Below are 25927 nucleotides of genomic sequence, written 5' to 3'. Positions count from 1 at the left end.
CTAGGGTGCTAAATAATTGTGACATTAAATTATGGGCAAAGACTTTAGAGAAAATGGCTTAAACAGATAATTTTTTGAACCATCCAGATGATGAAAGTTGAAAGCAAAAGAGATGCACAGGAGAATACTCACTTCTTGAAACTTGGCCCATTCCTGTAACTCCAACAACTAGGAATTGATGGATCGTGAGTTTGAGGCCACCTCAGGCAAAAAAAAGCAACAAATTAAGTACAAAAAAGAGGGTTGCTGGAGGATGTGGCTCATACTGTAGGTATTTTTCTAGCATACATAAGACTTAGGTTCAGTATTCAATACAGAAAATGGGAGGGATGTAGGGAGAGAAGAAGAGATGGAGACAACGGGAAATGGAGAAGAGGGAAGGAAGAGTGGAAGGCAAGGAGGGAGAGAAAGAAGAGAGGAGGGAGGAACAGAAGGGATGAAGGGAAGGTGAAAGGGAGGGAGGGAGAGAGAGAAAGAGGGGGAGAGAGAGAGAGAGAGATTGAGAGAGAGAGGGGGGGGGAGTGAACCAGAGAGGACTGGGATGTAGCTTGGTGGGAAAGCACTGGCCTAGGATGTACAACAGCCTGGGTTCATCCCCCCCCCCCTGTAAAAAAAAAAGAGAGAGAGAGAAGGAGAGAGTGAGGGAGGGCGAGTCCTCCTAATGTATCTTGAATTGCCAGTGGCAACTCTGGAAGAAAGTGGGTAAGAACGAATAGTTCCTAGTGCCACACTGCTCTAGGTTCTTTGAGGGAAATTTGTAAATCATGCCAGTAACAAGAGGCACATGTAGGCCAGGGTTGAATTCTTGTCTCTCATGCTCAAGGCCCCAGATTATATCCCCAGCATGGGGGGAGGAGGGCAGGCATACAGAGGGCATTTCTGACCTCTCATCTTTCCATGAAAATCCGTGGGAAGCAGCTGACACACTTCTATTCTGAGAAGGAAGCAAGTCACATTCTGCTACTCTGTTTACCTTGGAATGTATTTTTTGTCCATTGTCATTTATGGCTCAAGGCAAACTTAGAGGGTGTCAGAGTTTGACTGTTAGTGTAGGGATTGCTGGGAAAGGCCTGTCTATCTGGAAGGGGTGGGCCTCTGTGGAGGTGAGTCCAAGCTAAGCTGCACTGCCATTTGCCTCTTCCTTCCTCCATGTGCTGCATATGCATATTCTGGCATTCTGAAGATGAGAAAACAGATATCTTAGATCAAGAGACATATAAGTACATGTTGAATACAAAATCCCTGTGCTCAACATCATCAAAACCTGAGTCCAAACTCAATGTCTGTCTGATGTGTGTTTCCTTCCATACCAGAAGAATTGTAAGAATTCACTAGGAGTTCTGTAGAAGATCAAGAGAGTGAAAATGGAATTAAAAATACTGAATTCTGATCACCATTGATATAACCTCAAAATGTATATTTAAGTGTTTAATGATGTTTAATTTCGGTAAGTGGAAAAAAACAAACTGTGATTTGAGTGTATAGTATCAGATCAAAATATTAATGAAGATACTTTAGATATTTAATAGGATTTACAGAGATTTTAAATACATTGTTTAAGCCAGAAGCACCTTAAAATAATTACTGGACATAACTTTCATTTATAAGCATTAATTAAATTAATATTAAGAAAATCAATAGTGTTACAATCCCTAAAGGTAATACATTATTATATATATTTGTGAATTAAATGGAACCATTTAGATCCAGATGATTGATATTCATTGTTTTGTTCAAGTCCACAGAGAATGAAAAGGAATAGCCTAGATTCAAGTTCTGTCATTTAACTCCACAGACTTTATAATTCCCTTGAATTCTGTTTTTTGTCCTAATTAATAAAGATCTTTTTTGTACTTTATTTAAAAATTACAGCATATTTAAGCATCAGCATGACATTGAACATTGTGAGATTTGTTTTTGTTCAGACTATAAAAATCAATTTGACACAAATGTAATACCTGCCTTAAGTATTTCAGAGTATATATTTTGCTGTTGAGAATCTGTTTCCATAGTAGTATTATTTTTAGTTTTCATAAAAACACAGAAGTAATCTTGCATATTTGTCTAATAAAAATTCAATTTGTTTCTATATCTTTTTGTGGGTCATGGGGCTTGAACTCGGCCTGGGCACTGTCCCTGAGCACTTCACTCTAGGCTATCACCTTACCCTTGAGCCAAGTCCCACTTCCCATTTTCTAGAGGTTAATTAGAGATAAAAGTCTCAGGTCCTTTTGTCCCGGGCTGGCTTTGAACTTGATCCTCAGATCTCAGCCTCCTGAGTAGCTAGGATTACAGGCGTGAGACACCACACATGGCTTTAATCTGTTTCTATTGAAGCAAATATTTTCACTGAGAAATTTCTTTTTAAAAGTAAATAGATGAGGCCGGGAGTTTGGTGTAATGGTAGAATGCTTGCCTAGCATACACGAAGACACGGGTTTGATGTGAAAACCCAAGGCCTCGAGCCCAAGCCCAGGACTGGGAAAAAATAAGTAAATAGACTAAGGTTTTGAGAGAGAATCTTTGTGTTTTCATGATGTGTTCCAAGCTGAGACAATCATAGCAACCACCTAGAGTGTTCATTTGACAAAGAGTTTTTTAAGGGGTCCTTCCTAGAGATGTGGATTGAAATGATCCTCCAGAATTTGTTCCTAACAAGTGTAATTAGAGATTTTTCCAAGTTATGCAAGTTTATAAAACAGTTTTTATTTTAATTATTCGATTTCTGTAGTACTGGGAATTGAACCAGGAACTTACATATGCTACTCAAATGCTCTACCATTTAAGTTACACCTCTTAGCCTTTTATTTGCATTTCATTTATGAGAGAGGGTCTTTATTTGCCTAGGCTGACCTCAAACTCATCATATTCCTGTCTCTGACTCCCAAATAGCTGGAGTTACAGGCATGAATTAACTGTCCCAACTTGTGGGAACCACTGCTCTATTATATTAGCTTTGAAGTGCTCTCTAGAGACAAAAGAGCAAGAATTCTGGTGCTAGATACATAGGTATTTCAGTTCAAGCTTTTAACATGCATCAGAAGAGCAACTAGTTCATTTATAAAATTTGATCATACTTTCTTGGTACAAAGTAAGAATTGCCTGTGAGAAGTACCACTGTGGTTTTTAATATACTAATGCAAAGTAGAAATTTAGTGAGTAGCCACTCCCCTTTCTTCCTGGGAGCCAGACTACCTGATTAATTCTCTCATGGAATTGTAGATACTGCACATAGGTGAACAGCCTTTTGTGAAGATGTGTGTGTGTGTGTGTGTGTGTGTGTGTGTGTGTGTGTGTGTATGTGTATACACTTGTGGCTGTGCAAGTCTGTTCGTTTTCTCATTTTAAAAATGTGAAAGTAGGAAAACTTCAAAATCCGTTGTAATTAGACCTTATTGGAAGGCCAAAGTTTTTATCTCAATTTTCTTTCTTAAATAATCCTAGTATTCCTTTTACTGAAATATTGATAAAACGTCTCACACATGTTATGGAGTGTTCTTTCCCTTACTTGGCTATGAATAAGGCAGGGAATAGAGAGATTCGATCACTGCTGCCAAGCGTACCAAGTGATACAGCTGTCAATAATTCAAAAGTCCTTACCGACTGACTTTTCCAAATGCCCCATTCCAGACCTCAAATGCACTTTGATGTTTAGGATTAATGAAATACAAACAGCCTGAGATAGAAAGCTTTTCCTGTACTGCCTCTGTCCTCAGGTTTATTGTAACTTATCCTTGGTGCTGTATGAGGCCAGGCTTAATAGCCGTGGAAGATATTAACTGCTGTAATATAGAACATAATCTTTCTTTGTGGATGGATTGAAGTGAGTGGCTTATTTGTCTCCTTGTTTATACATTTACCTTTTGTACCTCTGTGTTACCACCACAGGAATTTTCTCAGCAAGGAAGTAAGATCAGAACAAGTGGAATATTTTTCTCAGGAGAGGGAGAAAAAGAGATAGAGGAGAGATAGAGAGACAAAGACAGAGAGAGACACACAGAGAAAGAAAGAGACAGACACAGAAACACAGAATCATAGAGAGACAGAGAGAGAAAGAGAGAAAAAAGAGAGAGGAGAAGAAGGAGAAGGAGGAGAAGGAAAAGGAGAAGAAGAAGAAGAAGAAAGAAGAAGAAGAAGAAGAAGAAGAAGAAGAAGAAGAAGAAGAAGAAGAAGAAGAAGAAGAAGAAGAAGAATTCTGTGTTTGCAGAAGCCCTAAGATGATAAACAGTACTGTAGATGCGGATCAACAGCTTCTAGGCTCTTGGCGTTATTTTTCAGAGGTCATTCTTGGTTTACAAATGGGGACCAGCAAGAGCTTTCTCATCGCCTTCCCAAAGTATTCACCAGGTATTTTGTGTGAGTAATCTTCCTTTGAGCCATGGGACAATTCAAGCTTTGACAGATTCTACAGAAATCCAGAGTACCCAGGCCACCGACATTTTATTTGCTCTAAAGATCTGTACGGCCCCAAATATGGATGGCATGTCCTATTTACTGACTTCCTGACACGTTGGAGTCTTTCTTGGGAACTATTATCATCTCCATTTTGTATATTATAAAGAAAGCTTAATATAGCTTAAAAAACTCAGCCAGAGAGGCAGAAAATGAGAGAACTAGGGTGCACAATGAGAGAATAATAGTCCATAATACTTCATCCTTACTCTTTTTCATGTACACAAACAACCTCTGTTTAAGATGAAAGGGACACATAGGCACTGTGCAGAGTTGGGGCCACACTCAAAGATTCCCAAATCTTCTCTCAGCCTCATCAATCCAATATGCTCAACTTGGTGAGTAGGAGAAACAGCCTTTGGAGTTGCCTGTTTCTGATGATGTCCTAGGAAGGTTTTGAAAGGCAACCTAGATATTCTATGTGGACAAGGAGAATGCAAGCTTTTGAATGATATTTAATAGTGATTAATAATATAAAATGTACTTAGAAATGACTGTTATTATATTAGGATCAAATATTTGAAATACTTAGGGACAAGTCTAGCAAATAGTATATAAAGCTAATATGTAGGATCAGCATAATACTCAGTCAAACAATGGAAACAGCAGCTCTCAAAAGCAGCCATATGCTTGTTTTCTAAGAAACCCCTGGGACCAAGCATCTATCAGCCAACTTTTGGTCCTCAATGAGACTTAGTATCTTGCTACACTCCTCAATGTTATGTCACTTCTTGGAGGAAGGAATGGTCATAATCTTATAATTTAAATACACACAGGAAGACATGGAGGAACTCAGCAGTTGTGTAGCAGACTGTATCACCACAAACACATGTCAAACACTGTAATCAAAATTGATGTACAATGTCTCATTTAAATCAGACAAAAAACCACTGGAGTTAAAAAATAATTCTTTCCATATAATGCATGCAGAGTGAAACATAAAAGATGGTGTGTGAGTGTGTGTGTGTGTGTGTGTGTGTGTGTGTGTGTGTCTCCCTGTTGTTTTTGTCTAGTGTAAATCACTGATTCTTCAATTAGGGAAAGGCTACATAAGAGAAACAGTCAGGCTGACACGTGGTGAAGTAGTTCTGCTCAGGGTCCTGGGAGTCTGGAGACTTCTTCAGAGTCATTCCTAGCCAGAAGGCCTTTGCAGTTCTCTGCATCAAGAAATCAAAACAAAGTATTACAGCAGTTTCTTCTTGCCCTTCTACTTCTTTTTTTTTTCTAGGACAATATTTTTTTTTCTAGGACAATATTTTTCTACTACTGAAACCTGATTTAGGATTCCTGAGAGGAAAGAGGGGTCTTCTTGGATTTTTGTTTTTTGTTTTGTTTTGTTTTGTTTTCCCCTCTGACTGTTCCATGCGCAGTAATGGTGCTAGGAGATTGCTTTCAGAGAAGATATGAAAAATGGAAGCTGCTTCTCAGCTTCCCTAACAGCCAGTTCCTCTCCTGACAAGACATGCAATTCTGAGTTCTACAGACTTTAGAGCCAAAAGAATGATGCCAGGAAAGTGAAAATTTTTGTACTTTGAAGTCAAATAATCCAAATAGAAATCTTCATCTTTTTACTGTGCAGCTTGTGTATTATTGCTAGAAGAGAATGAAGCTGAAAGATATCTCCCAACTTTTTCTTCTTTCACTAGAACCCGAGAACAACTTCTCATTTATTCTAGTTGATTTTGCATTACTTTCTCTCTGCTTAGCCTAGGAGCACTTAGTTTGACTGTGTAAGAACAATACTAATTGTAGTAATTTATGTGAACCCTTCAGCAATTATGACTAATCACCTTGAAACACAAGGATTATGCATATCCTTAGATGAGCACCCGATTAAGTTGATTGTGGATTTTATTTGATTGCAATCCTAACACCGTTTTATTCATTTTATGGACTGTTGCTTACTATTGGTCTTGTGTTTAGAAATTCCAAACTGTTATAGATGTGTTGAATGCCATCCTTCCACAGAATAGCCCAAAGCCTCTATTTTTAAAATTTGTATTTCTGTAATATAGTGTTTTTCAACACATTTTTGGCCATAGTAATTTTCTTTAGATTCACTGTTCAGCCTTTGTTTTCCATGCTATGTTATTTTCATACATTTCTTTACAGGATACAAGTTTATTCCTAAGTGGAATCAAAAATTAAAATGTGTGGGGCCGGAGCATAGCCTAGTGTAGAGTGCTCACCCAGCACGCATGAAGCCCTGGATTCTATTCCTCGATACTACATACACAGAAAAGGCCAGAAGTGGCACTGTGGCTCAAGTGGAAGAGCCTTGAGCAAAAAAATGCTAAAGGACAATGCCCGGCCCTGAGTTCAAGCCCCAGGAATAGCAAAAAAAAAAAAAAAAAAAAAAAAAAAAGACATTAAAATGTGTGTATGTTCTCAGAAATGTAAAAATCATGAAGTTAAAAAATGATAGGTTAATTCTTCCTAGTTATTGGTTAAAGTTTGATTTTCTGGTTACAGTGGCTAAAATAGAGCCCTCAAGATGTATTTTACACACATTATGACTTGCAAATGAACTGGTTTAATGTTCTAAGGGTCCTCCTATTGACAAAAGTAAGTATGAAAATTCTAATTTGTAGGGGAAAAAAAATCCCTAACAGCTCAAAGCCCCCTACTTTCTTTATAGTTCTAGTGGAGGTTTACAGGTCATAGTAACTCTTGGTATTTTGGCTAAGCTCAAAGTAAAACTTCTTAATTTCAGAGGAGGGTATATGCTAGCAGAATGTTGGAAATTGTTTTGATGGTGCAATGTAAAGCCCTGAAAATTATGGAAAAATAGGAATATTTTCCAGAAGGAAGGGTTTTTCTAAGTTACATTTGAGCACATAACAGAATCTGAGGCATGCATGAAATGCTGAGGTCAAACATGACACTATTAGAAAGACTTCCAGTGAAAAGAGTGAGAAAAAAGGTCACAGAGTAAAGGCAGATTATATGACAGCAAGCTTTGAAGGCCTGTTGCATGTTTCATCTAAGCACATAAAATATGTGATTTCATTTATGCTACTTGTGTGTAATAATTCAAACATTAGCAAATAAAATTGGCAATGATGAGTCTTCAGTCCACAGCATTATCCAAATAGTTCTTCAGATGGACTACACAAACAAAACTGAAATTTGAATAAAAATGAGAAACAATCAAATGGCAATTTTCCTGGCAATTATTAGCACCTAGTTCTCTTTATCAGTTTCAGTTATGTTTTAATTTAGTCATATCATATTTTATTTTTGTTTTTCTCAATTTAATCACAATTTCTTCTAAAAGGTTGGAGAAATTTTTTTTGCTAAAAGAACCAAGAATGAGAAAGGGTATCAATGTATGTGAAATAATGGACCTTCTATCTGGTGAATATAATGTAACCCTTCTATTAATTACAAAAAATGTGAAAAAAGAATATTAGACATACATTATCTTAATGAACCCATAAAATTACCCAATTTTATTCAGCAGTTTAAGAACAGCAACAACACAAACCCTTTAGGACTCTCTCAAGGAAATTCAATAGTATTTATAGGAAAAAAAAGAATCTGATGAGTTCTTGAAAATCCTAGTATTAAGAACAATGTATTCAGGATAGCAATCTAGTGAAATAATAGATGGCATTTGTGAGTGCTTTCCTGTTCAGACAAAACAATATTTTAGTAAGGAATCACTTTATAGCAATAGTTAATGGTTTCCTTGTCATTTCCTCCATTTTTTCTTGTGTTAAAAATATGAATACTTTCTAAATAAGATAAAGTTATTGGCTGAAAAACTCTAAAGAAATTATCTTAACAAAATGAATCTCTATGGATTATTTTTAATCACTGTAATTAATTAATTTCCCAGAAATTTTATGGTGAAAATCAACTGCAGGCCTTGTTGAACACACATTTTCCCATCTTCAGGGGAACAGGGATTCAACTGATCTGTACTATTAAACTCCATAAACATCTATGTCCCTTTTTGGCTTCTTTTCTCTTCATTGGAGATGTCATAAAGATGTTCAGGATTAAGTGTCAAAAATTAGTGGAAAGATTACTCCAGTGGAAAGATATTTCCATAGTCCTCAACAAGAACATAATCACTATCTTCATTAGCAATCAAGTATTTAATTACTCTGCAAAAGTCATTTTTTGCATGAACTGTCATTTTCTTCTGCACTATGAAGCTACTGGTAGTTACCACCATGTGTGAAGCAGAGTTATTTATAACCATTTTTTGAAATAAAAACTTTATTAGGGATATATATTTTTCTTTCACACTCATAGCTTTGATCAAACCATATAATAAGCAGCTTTCTTCAGAAGGATACTCTCTGAACTTACTTTCAGTTAATACAATGAGTTGGGCTTCATCCAATAAAAATATGATAATGCCTCATATTTTAGGGGAAGATACTATATATATATATATATATATATATATATATATATATATACTTTCCTAAACACTGGGCATCAGCTAACTCAATTAAATCCCCATCACAATTCTGAGATTGATATCATCTTTTATTCACTTTAAAAATAAAAATAAATAAGATATTAAAAGTACTTTGATCAAGTAGTAAAGGGATCAAATTGGTGTCCAAGCATAGACTCTCTCCAGAGCTTACTGTCCTGAAGATCATACTATTGTTACTCTGTCTGTGCTTAATGCATGCTGAAAACTGTGCTAGAACTTTATGTATTATTTTGATTTTTATTTTACCTAAAAGTAGGATAGATAACATAATTAGAATTTCATAAATAAAATCTAACACTTACAGACTTTCAATAACTGGCCTTATAGGAAAAAGACACATTTAAGAACAAACAAACAAACAAAATGAGCTTAATTTAAATTGAGATTTTTCAAACTCCAAGTGCTTAACATGATCATTCTACTATAGCTACTTTTCAGTCTTTTAAAAATGCAGCCACTTAGCTGGCACGGTGGCTCACTCCTGTAATCCTAGCTACTCAGGAGGCTGAGATCCGAGGATCAAGGTTCAGAGCCAGCCTGGGCACAAAAGGACCTGAGACTCTTATCTCCAGTTAACCTCTAGAAAACAGGAAGTAGGGCTTGGCTCTAGGGTAGGGTGGTAGCCTGGAGCTTAAGAGCTCAGGGACAATGCCCAGGCTGAGTTCAAGCCCCATGACTCACCAAAAAAAAAAAAAAAAAAAGTAACTACCTTGGAAAATGTGTTCACTAATTTTCTACACAAAAGTTTTAAACTTACTTGAAAATGGGTCTGGTTTCCCTGAAATTAAATGAACGCTAGAGAAACTTGCCTCTGATGCCCTCCGGTGTTATTAGTCCTTGAATGTTGTTTAGCATTGTCAAGTTAGAAAATCTTTGAAATTCCCAGGTTAAAAAGGAGATGCTACCTTCTCATTACTATAATTATTATTTTTTTGGGGGGGAGCAGTCCTGAGACTTGAACTCATGGCCTAGGCCTCTTTGTACTTAAGGCCCGTACTTTATCACTTCTGGCTTTTTCTGAGTAGTTTATTGGAGATCAGAGTCTCATGGACTTTCCTGATAGGTCTGGCTTTGAATTGCAATTCTCAGATCTCAGCTTCCTGAGTAGCCAAGATTTCAGGCATGAGCAACCAGCACCCGGCATGATTATTAGTTTTGAAAGTGCTAATTACCATCCTGGACCATATTGTCCCTGCACTTTTCATGTGACATAATCCTATAAACAGGTAAAATTGTATTTCTTAATTCTATTAATTGGCACAGTGAATTGTCTTTCTACTATTACTTCTTGTTTTGTTTTGTTCTGTTTTTTTTTTTTTTTACTTTTAAGACCAACCATTTATTTAACTTAGATTTATTTAACATAGATTGTCCAGGTGGGAGTATAAATTAAACAACAAATGAGAGGTTGTTGCTAGTTATATTCACAAAGAATTAAGAAAGACTACTTTTAGATTTAACAAAGATGCAGAGAAAAACTTATGTACACTGCTGACAACACTGAGAAAGTCATCTGACTCTGTCTGAACACATACACACTGGGAAATCTATCACTTCAAGAAAATGCAGTATAAACTGTGTGCTGGTTTACGCCTGTAATCCTAGCTACTCAGGAGGCTGAGATCTGAGGATCTAGATTCAAAGCTAGCCCAGGCACAAAAGGACCTGAGACTCTTATCTCCAATTAACCTGTAGAAAACAGGAAGTGGGACTTTGGCCAATGTATGCTGTTCAACATCAACCTCTCCAATTTTCCATGCTCCCCGAAGGAACTACAGGGGTAGAGGGTGGCCCAGACTAAAGTTCAAAGCCCTTAGCATCTTCATTTCCATCTGTCTGATTTGGTGCTTAGTGTAAGTATTGTTAGTCACAAAAGCAAAATCACCAATTTCCGGAGTATTCATTTCTTCATATTTCCTTGCAATAAACATGGCAGTGACAGCAACCAGCTGCAGCATTTTCTTGGGCGCACAGTTAGTCTGCATGATTCTATCAATAATGGAAACGGTCATGTTCATGGTCTCTTGTAGCAACTGTAATTTCATTTGAACCTGCAGTAGCCAGTCAATTAGGATAGCTTTATGTTTCCAATGACTTTCTGACCCAGCAGGTAATTTGCTCTGACAGACTGTTCTTCCTCACGTTGTCTTAGATAAGCACAAGTATCTTTTACATATTGACTAAAAAGATTTGGATCAGCTCCATCTTCTTCAACCACATCGTTCACTTCAAGTATTACATCAGAGAAAGCCTGACACAAATATTCTTCTGCAGGGGCACATCCAGGTATTTCCATTGGGCTTAGAGAGGGAGTATCAACCAAAATAGGTGCAGGTGAAAGTTTTTCTTCTTTAACAGGCTCAGGCTCAGGTTCAGGTCCAGGCTCTGGCTGTATCTGAGGCTCTTGTTCTATTTCTGGCACACTCACAGGGGCCTTTGCCAGAGATTTGGGGAGCATTTTAGCAACAACTTTTCTAGTAGTTGAAGTGTTTACTTCACTTTTCAGATGTACTCTGGCCTGTAGCTGTTCACTGTCTTTATTACTGATATCTCAAAGAGCAGTTCTTGGTCTCAGCCCGGTTTAGAAGCTGCTGCAGTGGTCGCAGGCACACACATCACGCCTGTTACAGTGACCCTGACCTTATTTTCAACATTAATTTTCATGTTCCATGGTTCCATGGTTCCTGGTTCCATGAGATAGCATCGCGGTGGGCAGAAGCAGAACCCTGGAGTTCACAGACCAACATCCATTCCTTTTCAGAACCACTGCTATTACTTCTGATAAGGAAAATATCTTACATAGAATCTTCATGAGTATTCCAGATCATAGACCTGGATAAATTTGTAGATATAAAACTTGTTGAATTACATAAGTTAGAGCTTTTAATGAAAATAGGTACATTTAACTCTGAAATTATGCCAAACTTTAGTTTTCCTTTAAAAAATCACAACATTTTAGCAGTATTCCTTATACAAACTAGTACATTATCATTGCATATATCCTTTTCAATTTGCTGAAGAAGAGCTTAAATTTTTCTTACCTGAAATTTATTAAAGTTGTATTTTTAAAATATGAATTAGCAGTTGTGTATATTTGTATGTTTGTAGATATTTGTGAAAGGATTGTCTTTATTCTTTGCTTCTATATTTTGAAAAGAAAAATATAATCCCAAGAAATAATATTTAAAATTTTAAAATTATTTTGCTTTTGGAAGATTGTTACCATTTCTCATGTTTTACTCCCACTTTCGCCTACCACCCCACCCAAGTTGTAAAATTCAGTTCCAACATATTATTTTGTGAATATCCCTGTTACATTGATTCACTCTTTGTCCTTTGCTTTATTATCTTAATGTTCCTTTCCCTTCCAGAAGTAATAAACTTACAACCTTATAAATATAACTGTAACCCCTCACTATATCACCCTGATAATAAAAAAATCTTTGAAAAAAGAAGAAATCACCAAAACTCACTTAAAATTATTTGGCTAGTTCCATCTTTTTTATCTTGAATTCCTTTGAAATGTATGTGTATGCATGCATCATGTATGTTCTACTTAAATTGTGTTCATCCAACTTAGTGAGAGCCATTCCTTTTTTATTGTTATTTGAAGTATTTTCTATATTTAATTAGTTGACATGAATCTATTTGGGCACTCTGTTCCGTTTTTGGATGTTTTATCTCATTCTGAAAACAAATAGAGTCATATTTATTATGGTTTCAAAATATTTGAAAATAGTGTGGTTTCTTTATAAAAATACTCTTTGAGGATATTTATTCTCTGTATTCTTCTCAATGAACTTTTATTTGTGACTGTTTCCACACAGCTTACATTTTTGGATATATCAATTCATGTATAGATTTTTTTTTTTTTGCCAGTCCTGGGCTTGAGCTCAGGGCTTGAGCACTGTCCTTGGACTTTCTCAAGGCTGGAACTCTACCACTTGAGCCTCAGCACCACTTCCGGCTTTTTTCTATGTATGTGAATCCGGGTCTTCGTGCACGCTAGGCAAGCACTCTACCACTAGGCCAAACTCCCGGCCCAATCATGTATAGATATTTATAATATTCATCTTACCAAACCATAATTTTCACTTATAAACTTTCATTTTTTCCCAAATAGAATTTTCATTTGATGCTGTCATTTTTTATTTGGTAGTCAGTCATGTTAGTAATAATTAGAATAAGGTATAGGATATAGCTCATTGGTGAAATGCTTTCCTAACCTATGTAAGGACCTGAGTTCTGTGCCTAGAACCAATAAATAATATATATCTATATACATACATACTTATGCACACAAAGTGAATATTGCTATTTTCTATCCTAGCTAAATGAACACAAATTAATAGTAAAACCTTAACATAAATGACTTAAGATTCTTATTTCTTCATGTTTATTTGTGCTGATCCTGGGGCTTAAATTCAGAACTTTTGTCTATTTTGCTCAAATTTAACATACTACCACTTAAATACCCTTCACCTTTGGCTACTTTTTTTTTTTTGCCAGTCCTGGGCTTGAGCTCAAGGCCTGAGCGCTGTCCTTGGACTTTCTCAAGGCTAGAGTCTACCACTTGAGCCTCAGCACCACTTCCGGCTTTTTTGTATATATGTGGTACCAAGGAATCGAACCCGGGTCTTTGTGCATGCTAGGCAAGCACTTAAACCACTAGGCCAAACTCTCGGCCCACCTTTGGCTACTTTTGGTAGTTAATTGGGCATAAGACTCTCAAGGACTTTCCTGCCTAGACTGGTCTTGAACAATAACACTTTTATTTCAGACTTCAGTGTAGCTACGATTATTGGTGTGCCTCACCTTCACGTGGCTCTTTTCTAGATTGTACTAAGAAAAGCTTATGTTGGCCTTTGTTTTAGTATTTTTTAAAATTATTCAATGATGAAAGGATACTTTCATTTACGAGTAAACCATAAATTTTAGAAGTACTTCATTTTGTATCTCCTTTTGAGACTACAAAACATTTAAGTGTAAAGACAATGAAATTGTCATTTACAAATGGGAAGCTTGAAAATGGATCATGCATTCAAATAGACAGAAAGCTCTGGGAAATAATGCCTTATAAGTATGTCATTGGCTTTTGATTCTATACAAATTTTTACCTTTAGCTAATGGAAACTAATTTTTTTTTTTTTTTTGCCAGTCCTGGGCTTGAGCTCAGGGCCTGAGCACTGTCCTTGGACTTTCTCAAGGCTAGAGCTCTACCACTTGAGTCTCAGCACCACTTCCGGCTTTTTTCTATGTATGTGGTACCGAGAAATTGAACCTGGGTCTTCATGCATGCTAGGCAAGCACTTTAACCACTAGGCCAAACTCCCGGCCCTGGAAACTAATTTTTAAACAGTGGATAGTATGTTTTGCCAAGAATATTTCCTGCCCTGTGGGGGGAGGGGAGGAAATAAAACAAACAAATAAAAAACTCTCTTTTCAACTAGACATCACTGATAATATTCTTCTGTTTGTCTCTTTGTTGACCTTTGATATAATATTTTATATTAACAGATTTCCTACATGTAAATTTCCCCTTCATTCTAAGAATATATCAAACTTTGGTATATTTCATTATTTTTAGAGCATTTCCAAAATTTGATCCTATAGAGGGTATTTTCTTGTGTGCTCATGAGTAAGATTGACATGCAGACTCACTGCTATAGTGATTTGCTGCTGTCAGATTTTATTAGCAGTATTATGCTTGCTTTGTGATTGGTGAATTTGTGTTATTTTTAATCAAATAGTTCTAATTTCTGGAAAACGCCACAGGCTTCATGCACAGCATGCTTAATACAAAGCTTTATATATGCTAGAGTTTTAGCTTGGCTGGGCATATAGTTTTTATTATAGCTTGTTGATATCTAAGGTTATCAGTCATTTAAAAGCACATCCAAATGGCTATTGATATTAATACAGTCTGTAGCTTTGGGGAAAAGAAAACAAAGAGAAGAAAGAATAGAGATAATCAGTTTGAGATATATGGAACAAAATTGGATCTTAATTTTCGAGATAAGTCTGAAGCAACTGACAAAGACAGAAGTCTTTACTAATTGGAATTTCCTTCCCACTATGGCTTCAGTAGTGAAAGTGGAATTAATTCATTCTTGACTTCAACTGAAATGTACAATTCAAATTCTGGGAATGAAGTCTGTATGTAGAAAATCACCATGAGTTAATGTCCTGGGTAGAATAAAGGGAAAACTTATTATGTTGTACTGCACATTTTGTAGTTGTTGCTGTACTTACTAGGTAGACACTCTACCTCTTGAACTTCCAGCCTGTAAGAAATGATTTATTATTGCAATCATGAGGGGTATATTGATGTACTTTTAAAACCTAAAAAAATACCAGTCCAAGTACATCCATAGAAATGTCCTCTTTAGAATGCCTCCTTTTCCTTCTTTTTATCAAATGTGATTTATGGTATGCATTCGGCTTCTAATGACCCCTTGCTTTACTTACACAGCTTATTTCTTTGCTAACAAGAACCTCAGCAGAATAAATGATTTGGATCAGATTCTATAAAGATTCGAGAAACAAAAAGAAAAGAAAACCCTTGAATCTAGCCTGAGATTTCAAGAGGAGAAAATAAAAGATAGTTGAAATAGGACCAGAAGGACCACCCACATGGGTGGGTTGTGACTCTAGGGCCTGGGAAAAATTCACATTATGCTGTCCATTGTCTGATTCACAACTAACAAGGATTGTAGACATAATTATGCAAGAAAGTATTTCAGTGAATTAGTACTGTGTAATAAGCTCTCCCCAAAAGTTAGTAACTTAGCACAACTTTGACTGTCATAGCATCGTTTGTGAAGTGCCGGCTCATCTCATGTGCTTGATCTGGATTGGCTCCCAGAGATGCTCACAAGGTTCACCCGTAATGTTCCATTAGCCAACAATCCTGAAGGATCCGGTGTCTGTTACACATCTGGCAACAGAGCTCCCAGGGGTCTAGATACTGGGAATGGCCTAGGCCATCTTTTTTTCTTATTCTACATATTCTTCAGTGTCTTACTCATCTTTTTCTAGATTATTTCCTCTTTATGGAGACTACCCTAGCTTCATTGCATAGCATTTCAGGAAAGGAAGAAAGTAAAAGGAAGAGTGGTAATACGTCAACATAGTACTTTCCCACTACCTTCTGTAAATCTGCACTAGTTTGAAGACCAATCCAGACTCAATATACATGAGGACATCCAAGAACTGAGTTGAAGAAGGCATCATCCTTGGGGATCATTTTGTGGCAAGTTACCACAAGTACCTAGAATCTAACCTTTACATTTTAAGCACAGAAGGTACACATTCTATCTCAACAATATTCACTATGCAAATTACCAATATTATATAATATGTAATCATCACAAGAACCTCATGAGGAGTCTATAAATGCAGAAACAGGGTCTAGGAGAGGTTAAAAATGTCTGGAGAGTGCTTTGCTACTTAAGTGTATTTTCTGCACTGTTATGGCTCCTAAGCACAAAATATTACCATTGCACTCTATCATTATGTGTAAGCTGACCTAGGCAAGCAACCCAATGAGTCTAATTTCAAGTCTAAGTGACCAAATAAGACTAATTTCAGGCAGCAGAAACTAAGGGTCTTTCCCCTGTGGTCTCTTTACCCTAGCTTTAAGCTATAATAAAATAGGCACTGTGTGTTCATGGTGAACACAGAAAGTAAGTCCTTACAGGGCCAAATGTGATTCCTGTGTCGTTGGATTAGCTAGAATAATGATGACAACTTTAGCTGAGCTCAGAGCCTCTTTTCTTCAGTGTGACTGTTGCTGTGCATCATGAACTACTGACCCAGCTGTTTACATGCATTGTCTTTTTATGACATTTTAATTTTTCATAGGATGTCTTCATCCACCCAGCTCAGAAGGGAAATGAAAAACAAGAAGCCACATTTTCTGACTATAGACAGGAGTTCTTGAATTCTTTAATTATTATCTGGAGCCTTCTGATAGGTATTAGTTTATATTTCTTCAAATATGTGATTGCTTAATAATATCAAGAAACTATCTGACAAGATTTTCTTTTAATAACAAGTTTTTTTTTTTACCTGTAGTAAAAAGGTAGATGTGATAATTAAAAGAATGTCATTACAAGATCACACATTTTCAAAGAGTATGTAAAACCTACTTTATTTTTTTGCCAGTCCTGGGCTTGAGCTCAGGGCCTTAGCATTGTCCTTGGAATTTCTCAAGGCGGGTGCTCTACCACTTGAGCCTCAGCACCACTTCCAGCTTTTTTCTATGTATGTGGTACCGAGGAATCGAGTTTGGGTCTTCGTGCATGCTAGGCAAGCACTCTGGGCCAAATTCCTGGCCTAACTTTTAAATTTTTCAGTGCATTTTAAGTGTAATGCTGGTTGTTATAAGAAAAGATGTGCTTTTGTAAAGGAAGTATGGAATCTCAAAAGCCATCTAACTTTAGAGTAATTTTAAATAACTAATAACTTTATATGCAATTTGGGGATCTGTATGGAACAATCTAGTGGAAATATTCACAGTAGAATATTGTGACATAAGAAAACATTTTAAGTAATAAACACCAAGCATAATCTTTTTAAAATTTCTTAAAAACTGACTGATGAGTGAATAAAATACAAGTAATAAATATTGAATCATAAATATTCATTTAGTTTTTAAATTTTATAACTAATTGAAAAAATCGTCTGCGCAAGCCATCACTTTGAACTTCAGTAATCTCTACTATTAAGACACCAGGCCAAGTAGAGAGAGGATGTTTTTCTGTCTCCAGCTCCTTCAAATCTTCGCCTCATTTAACTCCTGGCAAAGAAGAGTGTGGAATGTGTTGCCTCATGCAAATAATGGAAGCTGAGATAAGATGATTTCCCATTCAAAGTCAGTCTGGGCTCCTGGTCACAAACCAAAGCAAAAACTGCAAAATGAAACATGAGTAACACAGAAAAATGAGGGTAACACAGCAAATATACACTAGAGAGAACAAAATGTTTAGCAAGATTCAGTAAGACTGTGGGGAAAAAAAAATGTGAAAAGAATCTGAATGTCCCCTAACCTGGACCTAGCTCAAGTGTTCATCGATAGAAAAATGAATATACTGATATATTCATAAAATGTAATGCTCCTTCGAAATATGAAGCAATGATCATTGAATAAATTCTTACACAAAAAAACTATATATTTTGTAATTCAGTTTGTATGGCATTAGACAACAGATATAATGAATCCAGGCTGTCAAAATATCAGTGATTGCCCAGTCATGGTTGCCCAGGGGTTAGAAACAAGAATAATCTAGACAGAGGCAATAGGGAATGTTTCTGGAGTCATTAGGTTAGGTTGATTTATCTCAATAGTTGTCAAAATTCAGTGAAACCTCACTAAAGATTTATTTTCCTTCCCTGTTCCTCAATTGTAAATGCCCTAGCAAAACGTAAATTCTAGATTAAAAAAAAAAAAAAACACCACCAACAACATTAGGCTTCTGACTTGTGTTTGAGTTCTGATTCGACTACTTAGCAGTTGTGTGACCTTAGGAAAGCGACGGACTTGCCGCTGATTGAGATCACTGGCCTGTCACACTGCCATGTCAGCTCTTACTTCTAAACTCCTGCAGAGATAAATACAAATCATCTGTGTGTATGCCATGAAGTATAAGAACACCAATACACAGCAGCAAAAAAGGAAAAAAAAAATCTACCCAGGAAGAGAGTGTGGAGTGTGAACATCGGATTCACCTGTGAGGTTAACGAATAATGACAGTCATCACAGAGGTGATAGAGAAGAAGATGGGCTGGTTCCTGCAGCCCTCACAATTTTAAAGATAGGACTGATGAATTGGGACATCCAGGGCATCCTATGGTGAATGACTTGGGCAAGAAGGGGCAGAACTGATGGTCTTGTATGCTGGCATTTACCTCAAACCTGAAATTACAGAAGGATGACGAAGGGGCTGGAGATGGGGTACTCACCAATGTCCCTAAGTGCACTTAATGTCACCATCAATTTTCTATGAGTTTTTTTTTTGGTGTGGGATTTTTCCAGTAAGTGATATAACCTTATTCTCACTAAAAATATAGAGTTAGCTACTGTAGTAATATTCGTTTAGAGCCAAACATGGTGCTTTATCACACCTGACCACTTCCTCTCAGATAATCTATGAGAAAATAAGAAATAATTAATTGATTTCTGAAACCTTTATTTTTCCCCTAAGGATGTGCTACTTGAATATAATAAATGATACAATATTTGTGCATATAATTGTAAGTGTACTGTTAACAGATTTCAAATATACATGATCTGGAGTCAAGCTTGTAATCACTGTAACAGTACATTTCTATTATGGCTACATATCCCTTTGTAGATTAATGGATCAGGTAGAATCTCTCTTGAAAATTCTACCATTTACCTTAGGTTGAACCAAGAACAATTGCTAGGTTGTCATTAGGACACAGGAAATTTAATTGAGGTTACAGGCAAAAAAGTAATTTCAGGAGCAAAACTAAAGCAGCCATTAGGAAACACTGAAATCCTTTTGCTCAATTCCAGGTATATCTCAATTAGGATTGAGCAAAAATAATACAAACTGTCATTGCAACGCCTTGAGAGACTTTCCATATGCTTTAAGTTGACAATTGTATCTCAGTAATTATCTAGGCTACAGTTTTTAAGATGAAAACTTGTAGACTTCATTCTTTTTATGACTATAGATGCACCACCATTTTATAAATTTAAAGATACTTTTCTAATTTCTTACAGACTTTATTGCTAGTAATATGTACTACATTGTTGACTTGTTTCTTTGTGTATGGTTTACGTTTCAGTCTAGTTTCTCTAGACTATTTCTCTTCAGTGTTTCTTTTATAATATTTGCTACGGTATATGCAGTTGTCTATTTATCTTCATCTTATTTATGACATCTTTTCCATTCTTCATGGGATCAAGAATGAGTTTTTTATTCTTTTTGGAAATTACATCTTTCCTACTTATTCATTTTAATAATCCCATAATTCCTATTCAAAGCAATTTTACCTCATTCTACATATTTCTATATCTTTCATTCACAATGCCTATCTTTATGTCTCCCTGAATTGCATAATTTATAACGTTAAATTTACTAACAAGTTCACTGATTCCAGCTATGCATGTATCTGCTACTTAATATGCCTGTTGAATTGTATTTTTTGTATGTTTTCTCATTACTAGGAGATTCTTTTGTTTTTTTAATGTAAATTTGCACCATATGTAGTTTATGTTCCTTTACCATATTATATCTTTGTTTACCAATTTTAGTGACAATAATCCTTTTTCTTGTCATTTGAGACTTCCATGTTCTTAAATATTTCCTTGTATGCTTTGAATATTTTTTATTGTGCTTAACTTTCAGTGGGTTCTTTATTTTATTTTTGAAATACTATGAAACTTGCTGTGCAATTATTTATATAATTGATTTTCCACCTGAGTAGTCAAAAAGTCTAGAATAAGTATTTAGTTGATTTCTTGAGTCAGGGATTCCAGAACTGCAATAAGAATATAAATAAACACAGCAGATATACAGACTATTAGACATTGAATTGTTTATGTTTTATTTTACTTTAGTTTTTCTAACTCGAAACAAAAGTTTATTAAGATGAGAGAACCAGGTGAGAGGTCAAGGATCATATTATTCCTAGATAGAGTTAGGGACTGGGCGTTATGTCTTGGGATGAGGTTCTTGTTTTCGTTTTTGTTTTTTTGGCTCTTCTTTGTCTTCTTCAGGTTATGATTTCAATTCCGTGGTAAGAGAACATCTTCTGAGCTCACTTTCATTCCTTCAGTCCCATTTTCCTTGTTTGATTCATTTGTGCATCCCATTTGGCCCATTTCACTTACTTGGCTCACCTTTCCATCCCTTTTTTGGGGGGGTGGGGAGGATCATGGGGCTTGAAGTTGGCCTGGGTGCTGTCCCTGAGATCTTCAGCTCAAGGATACCCTACCCTTGAGGCAAACTTCTCTTCCTATTTTCTAGAAGGTAATTGAAGATAAGAGTCTCAGGTCCTTTTATGCCCTGGCTGGCTTTGAACCTTGATCCTCAGGATCTCAGCCTCCTGAATAGCTAGGATTAGAAGTGTGAGCCAAGGCACCCGACTTCTCCATCCTTTTTGACCCTTGGTAGTTTTTTTTTTCTCCACCATATCCTTTTAGAAGAGGACCTCTTCACACAAAAGCCTAAGATTATAGCTCCAGAGAAACCCTGCGGTGTTGTGACACAGGTTTACCACCCTGCTGTGTGGAGTGAGGCTCACGGATTGTTTTCCTTCCAGGTGCCAAAGTCAGTGCAAGACCAGGGCATCAGCTTTTAATTATATCCTGGGAATGGGTTTTTTAAACCTTGACCAGATATCAGAATTTGGGTTGCTTTTTAGAAAGTAGTTCATCTATCCGGTTCTTACTAAACCCTTATCTTTTTATTGTTGTTGATCCAGGGACTGAGTGCTGTCCCAGAGCTCTTTTGTTCAAGGGTAGCACTCCACCATTTTGTGCTACAGTGTCACTTCTGGTTTTCCTGATGGTTAATTGGGAATAAGAGTATCACAAAGGATAAAGGATGAACCAATGAAACAGCAATATTCATAGGACGATATGTTAGACATGTACTGTACAACTTGGGAGTAGGGAGGGGGAGGGAAAATGGGAGAAAAAAATGAGAAAGGTTAACTGTTCAAGAAGTAATGTACTCACTAGCTTACAAATGTAACTGGAATCCCTCTACACATCAACATTTGATAATAAAATAAAACTTTTTTAAAAAATGAAGAAAAGCATTAAAGATAAAAGAGTATCACAGGTTTTCCTGCAAGGATTTGCTTTAAACTGCAATCCTCAGATCTCAGCCTCCTGAATAGGAGAATGACAGATGTGAGCCAGCATACCTAGCTTCATTAAAACGACTCTGAGTGTTATCTTCTGATAACATATGGTCTCCATTTCTCTAGTAAAGTCTGTTGCTGAATATCTAGAACTTGATTCATTTGATTGTCACATATATAATCTCTTCTTACACCAGAGGTATAAGAAGGAATCTTTTGCTCACTCATTTGTTTATATTGTACTGTGGAGTTTTGAAATTTGGCTTCGTATTTTAAGTACTTGAATTTTATCTGATATATGTGTTTCAAATACTTTTTTATTCTACTTTTGTTTTGTTTTGTTTTTGTGTCTTCTGTACATAGACTTTTGCCCAACAATAATTTTCAATATTGTTGATGTCAAATTTATCAGCTTTGCCTTGTGGGCTATATATTGTTTGTATTTTGCTCACACTTCTGTGTGTGTGTATTGCTAGTACTTACATCTATTCACAACACTCTTCCTGGTGTCTCTCCTATGCTAGGAGTTTCCTTTCCCTTTCCCTCATGTGGGGTACTTTGCTATCCTCACATTTTGAAAGAATTTAGAAGTCTAAGTTAAAACTAATATTCTTTTAGACTTTTGAAGTATTACTTTATAACCATATTGTAGCTAGTACTGAAACTGATATCCAATCACATTAGAATTGCTGATCATTTCTAGCTAATCTTACTTCTCTCCAATCAGCTCTCCCCAGTTGTAGGAACTGATGGCTTATTTTGTTTCGTTGGTAGGGTTTGGGATTGAAATAAATGCCTTTTACTTGCTAGTTTAGTATTATCTCACTGAGTTTTAATGCCCCCAAATCCACTCCTTCCTTCTTTGTTTCCTTCCTTCTTTCCTTCCTTCCTTCCCTCCTTCCTTCCTTCCTTTTTCTTTCTCATTCTCTTTCCTTCCTTCCTTCCTTCCTTTCTTCCTTCCTTCCTTCCTTCCTTCCTTCCTTCCTTCCTTCCTTTTTCCTTCCTTCCTTTTTTCCTTCTTTCATTCCTTCTATCTTTCTTTTTTAATGTTTTATTATAATTAATAGAAGGGTTACATTATATTCGTAGGATAGAATGTGCATTACTTAACAATTATTGCTACCTCTTCTCATGTTTTTGTCCCAATTTTTCTGCCCCACCCCTCCCCTCATCTTATTTTCCCCCCTTCCCTATCCTATTTCAAATAAACAAATAGCCATATAAACACTATATCAGATTACACGGTAAGATACTGTAACAATATGAGGTAACCAAGGGACAACAAAAGAAATGAAGATAGCATAGTACATTAAGAACAAACAACATTCACACCTTATATGGCTCTTGTTTCTGTATTTTGGAGGTCCTTTCATTTAGCCTCATCCTATATAGCCTTGTGTATCTAGGTTTTGAGTTGTTGTAAACCTCTGCTAGGAGAGTCCAAGGTTTACACTGATTATGACAAATGAGGGAAACCATTGAGCCTATGTTCCTTTGAGTCTGGCTTATTTCAGTTAACATGATTTTTCCTGTCTTTCCATTTCCTTACAAATGGGGCCATGTCGTTCTTTCTGATGGCAGCTCCCTTTCTTTCTTTCTTTCTTTCTTTCTTTCTTTCTTTCTTTCTTTCTTTCTTTCTTTCTTTCTTCTTTCTGTCGTTCTGTACTGGGGCTTGAATTTAGGGCATGGGTATTGTTTCTTAGCTTTCACACGTAAGGACTGAGCACTTGCTCTTTGTGATAATTAACTAGAGATAAGATAATGTCTTATGGACTTTTCTATCCAGGCTAAATTTTTCCTCCTGATCTCCAGTTTTCAGCCTCTGAATTGTTTGGCTTATAATCATAAGCTAAGGTATACCCTAGTCTAGTTATAACCCTGTGTTTCTCCTTCCTCCTTCTGCCCATGGTATACTGGTGTGCTCCAAAGATCACCTTATTTCTTCATACAGTTGTTTAATAGTCCACTTAACCTGATACAGTTGTTTAATAGTCCACTTAACTTGATACAGTGGTTTAATAGTCCACTTAACTTACCTTTTTTATACAGACAAGTTTAAAAAATCTCAATATACAAGTTTAAAGACCATATAATCTGCTCTATGCATTATTTTACAGAAATTACTCAAGAATATAATTCTAGTATTTTCTATGTGCTTTTTAATAATATACATTTCCCTCACATTTTTTATATAGTTGAGCTGTTTAAGCCTAAGGAGTTCTCTACTGAGTTCTTGTAATTAAATTTAATTTTCTTCTGTCATGATCAGAAAAACAATACAGATTGCACTCATTTTAGTTTTTGTAATTTATTATTTTCCCTGTAGTCCTACTCTAGCAGGCCATTGTGGACTTGATTCTATTAACACTACACTTTTATTTTCCCATTTTCTACTCATTTTCATGAATAGGGACAAAATAATGAAATATTCAGATTAACTCACAAACCAGCAATGAAATGAAAAGCAGGTCTGCTGCTATCAAAGAATATTTTTTCTGGTGAGCAGCTCTGGCTCACAGTGGTTGTGTCTCAACTGATGAATTAGAACCAAGGAAAGGCATGCATTTCTGTTTATAACACATTCTGCAATCTGCATGCTCTGTTACTTGCTATAAAACTTAGGTGCTTGAATTATTTTTTTTTCTTTTTTCTCTCCTACTTTGCCAAAGTCTGCTTTCTTTTTTCTTGGTGATTGCCATTCTGACTGGGGTAAATTTGAGTGCTAGTGATATTTCATATTGTTTATGGTGCATTTCTTTTGTGACTAAGTATGTGGAACATTTCTTTTAATGTATCTATTGTAATTTGTGCTTCCCTTTAGAACTATCAATCATTTGTCTATTTGAGGACAATCATATTTAAGTTCTATATGTCTCCTGGATAGTAACTCCTTGTTAAAAGATTAGCTGTCAAAGATTGCTCCCCATATGTAAACTGAAAATTTCAATGTCAATTTGATATAGAACTGTTCAAAACTATCTGTAAATTAGAATCATCCAGAGGGCTTTTTAACAAAAGCAAATACTTGAACATATGACTCAAGGTTTTGATTTGTTTGAAACAAAAATCAGTCACAATACCAATGTATATCAATATATCAATGTGTGTGTGTGTGTGTGTGTGTGTGTGTGTGTGTGTGTGTGTTCGTCAGTTGTGGGGCTTGAATTATGGCCCTGGGTGCTGTCCCTGAGCTCTTCAGCTCAAGGCTACTGACCTATCCCTTGAGCCACAGTGACAATTCTGGTTTTCTAGTGGATAATTGAAGATAAGAGTCTCATGGACTTTAGTGCCCAGGCTGGCTTTGAACCGCAATACTCAGATCTCAGCCTTCTGAGTAGCTAGGATTATAGGCGTAAGCCACCATGCCTGACTCAGGAATAGTATTTTATAGAAGCGCCTCAGCTGATCCCAGTACATCCCTAAAGTGAGGAAATACATATGTATAATATAATAAGCAGACATTGGGCCACATCAGAGCTTGCTGGCTGTGTTTGTTTCAGCCCCAAACCATCTCCACTTTGCCATTACCACAGATAATAGTTTGAACTACTTATTACAGAGCTGGAGAGCATCAGAATCCTTTTGCTCCTCACTGATCTGGGATGGTTTTGAGCTTGAGGCTGAGGAGGGTGGGTAGGAAAAGACAACCTCCAGAAGTGGTCATCTCAAATCCATAGTTTCATCATGAAAATCCATATGTACTGCCCTTAAAGAACAGAAAACTTCAGAGTTTTTTTGTTGTAATTCTGTGTTTTTCTCTTCTATATTTCTGACTTGCCATTTATTTGTTCTTTGATGATGACAACCTGCCTCTACAACTCTGTCTTAAACCCAGTAAGAAATGTCACTGACAGATTGAACTTTTTAAACTGTTTTATTTCAAGTTCATAGAGGGAGTGGCTATCAAACCAAAATTTGCAAGGAAACAGTATGTACCTAGCTCTTCTGTAACTACGCAAAGTGACTCTCTGAAAAAGAGCTCAGAATTTCCTTAAGGCCACATTAAAAAATGTTACTGTATTTCAAAACGCATGCTTCATGGAAACTTTCATTCAGTTTCCCAAAAGATGGGATTCTTTTTCTTCTATTTATAAAGTAATTATTGCTTTCATATGCTTTTGTCAATTGGTAATAGACTAAATTAAGTTTCATTATATTTCAAGTTTGAAAGCATTATTA

General features: G+C 36.2%; 1 protein-coding gene and 1 pseudogene across 1 annotated transcript in view; one reads left to right on the top strand and one right to left on the bottom strand.

The window, feature by feature from the left end:
* Positions 1 to 11587, bottom strand: part of LOC150065515 (G2/mitotic-specific cyclin-B1 pseudogene) — a 101916-nt pseudogene extending 90329 nt beyond the window's left edge.
* The window catches only part of Lingo2 (leucine rich repeat and Ig domain containing 2), a 1035214-nt gene that overhangs the window by 366459 nt on the left and 642828 nt on the right, over positions 1 to 25927 (top strand). The gene's annotated exons all lie outside the window — the stretch shown is intronic.

Source organism: Megascapheus bottae, chromosome 3 (assembly GCF_031878675.1).
Source record: "Megascapheus bottae isolate mThoBot1 chromosome 3, mThoBot2.hap1, whole genome shotgun sequence".
NCBI lineage: Eukaryota > Metazoa > Chordata > Mammalia > Rodentia > Geomyidae > Megascapheus > Megascapheus bottae.
The sequence above is the reverse complement of the archived record's forward strand: the minus strand, read 5'-3'. Positions and strand labels throughout refer to the sequence as shown.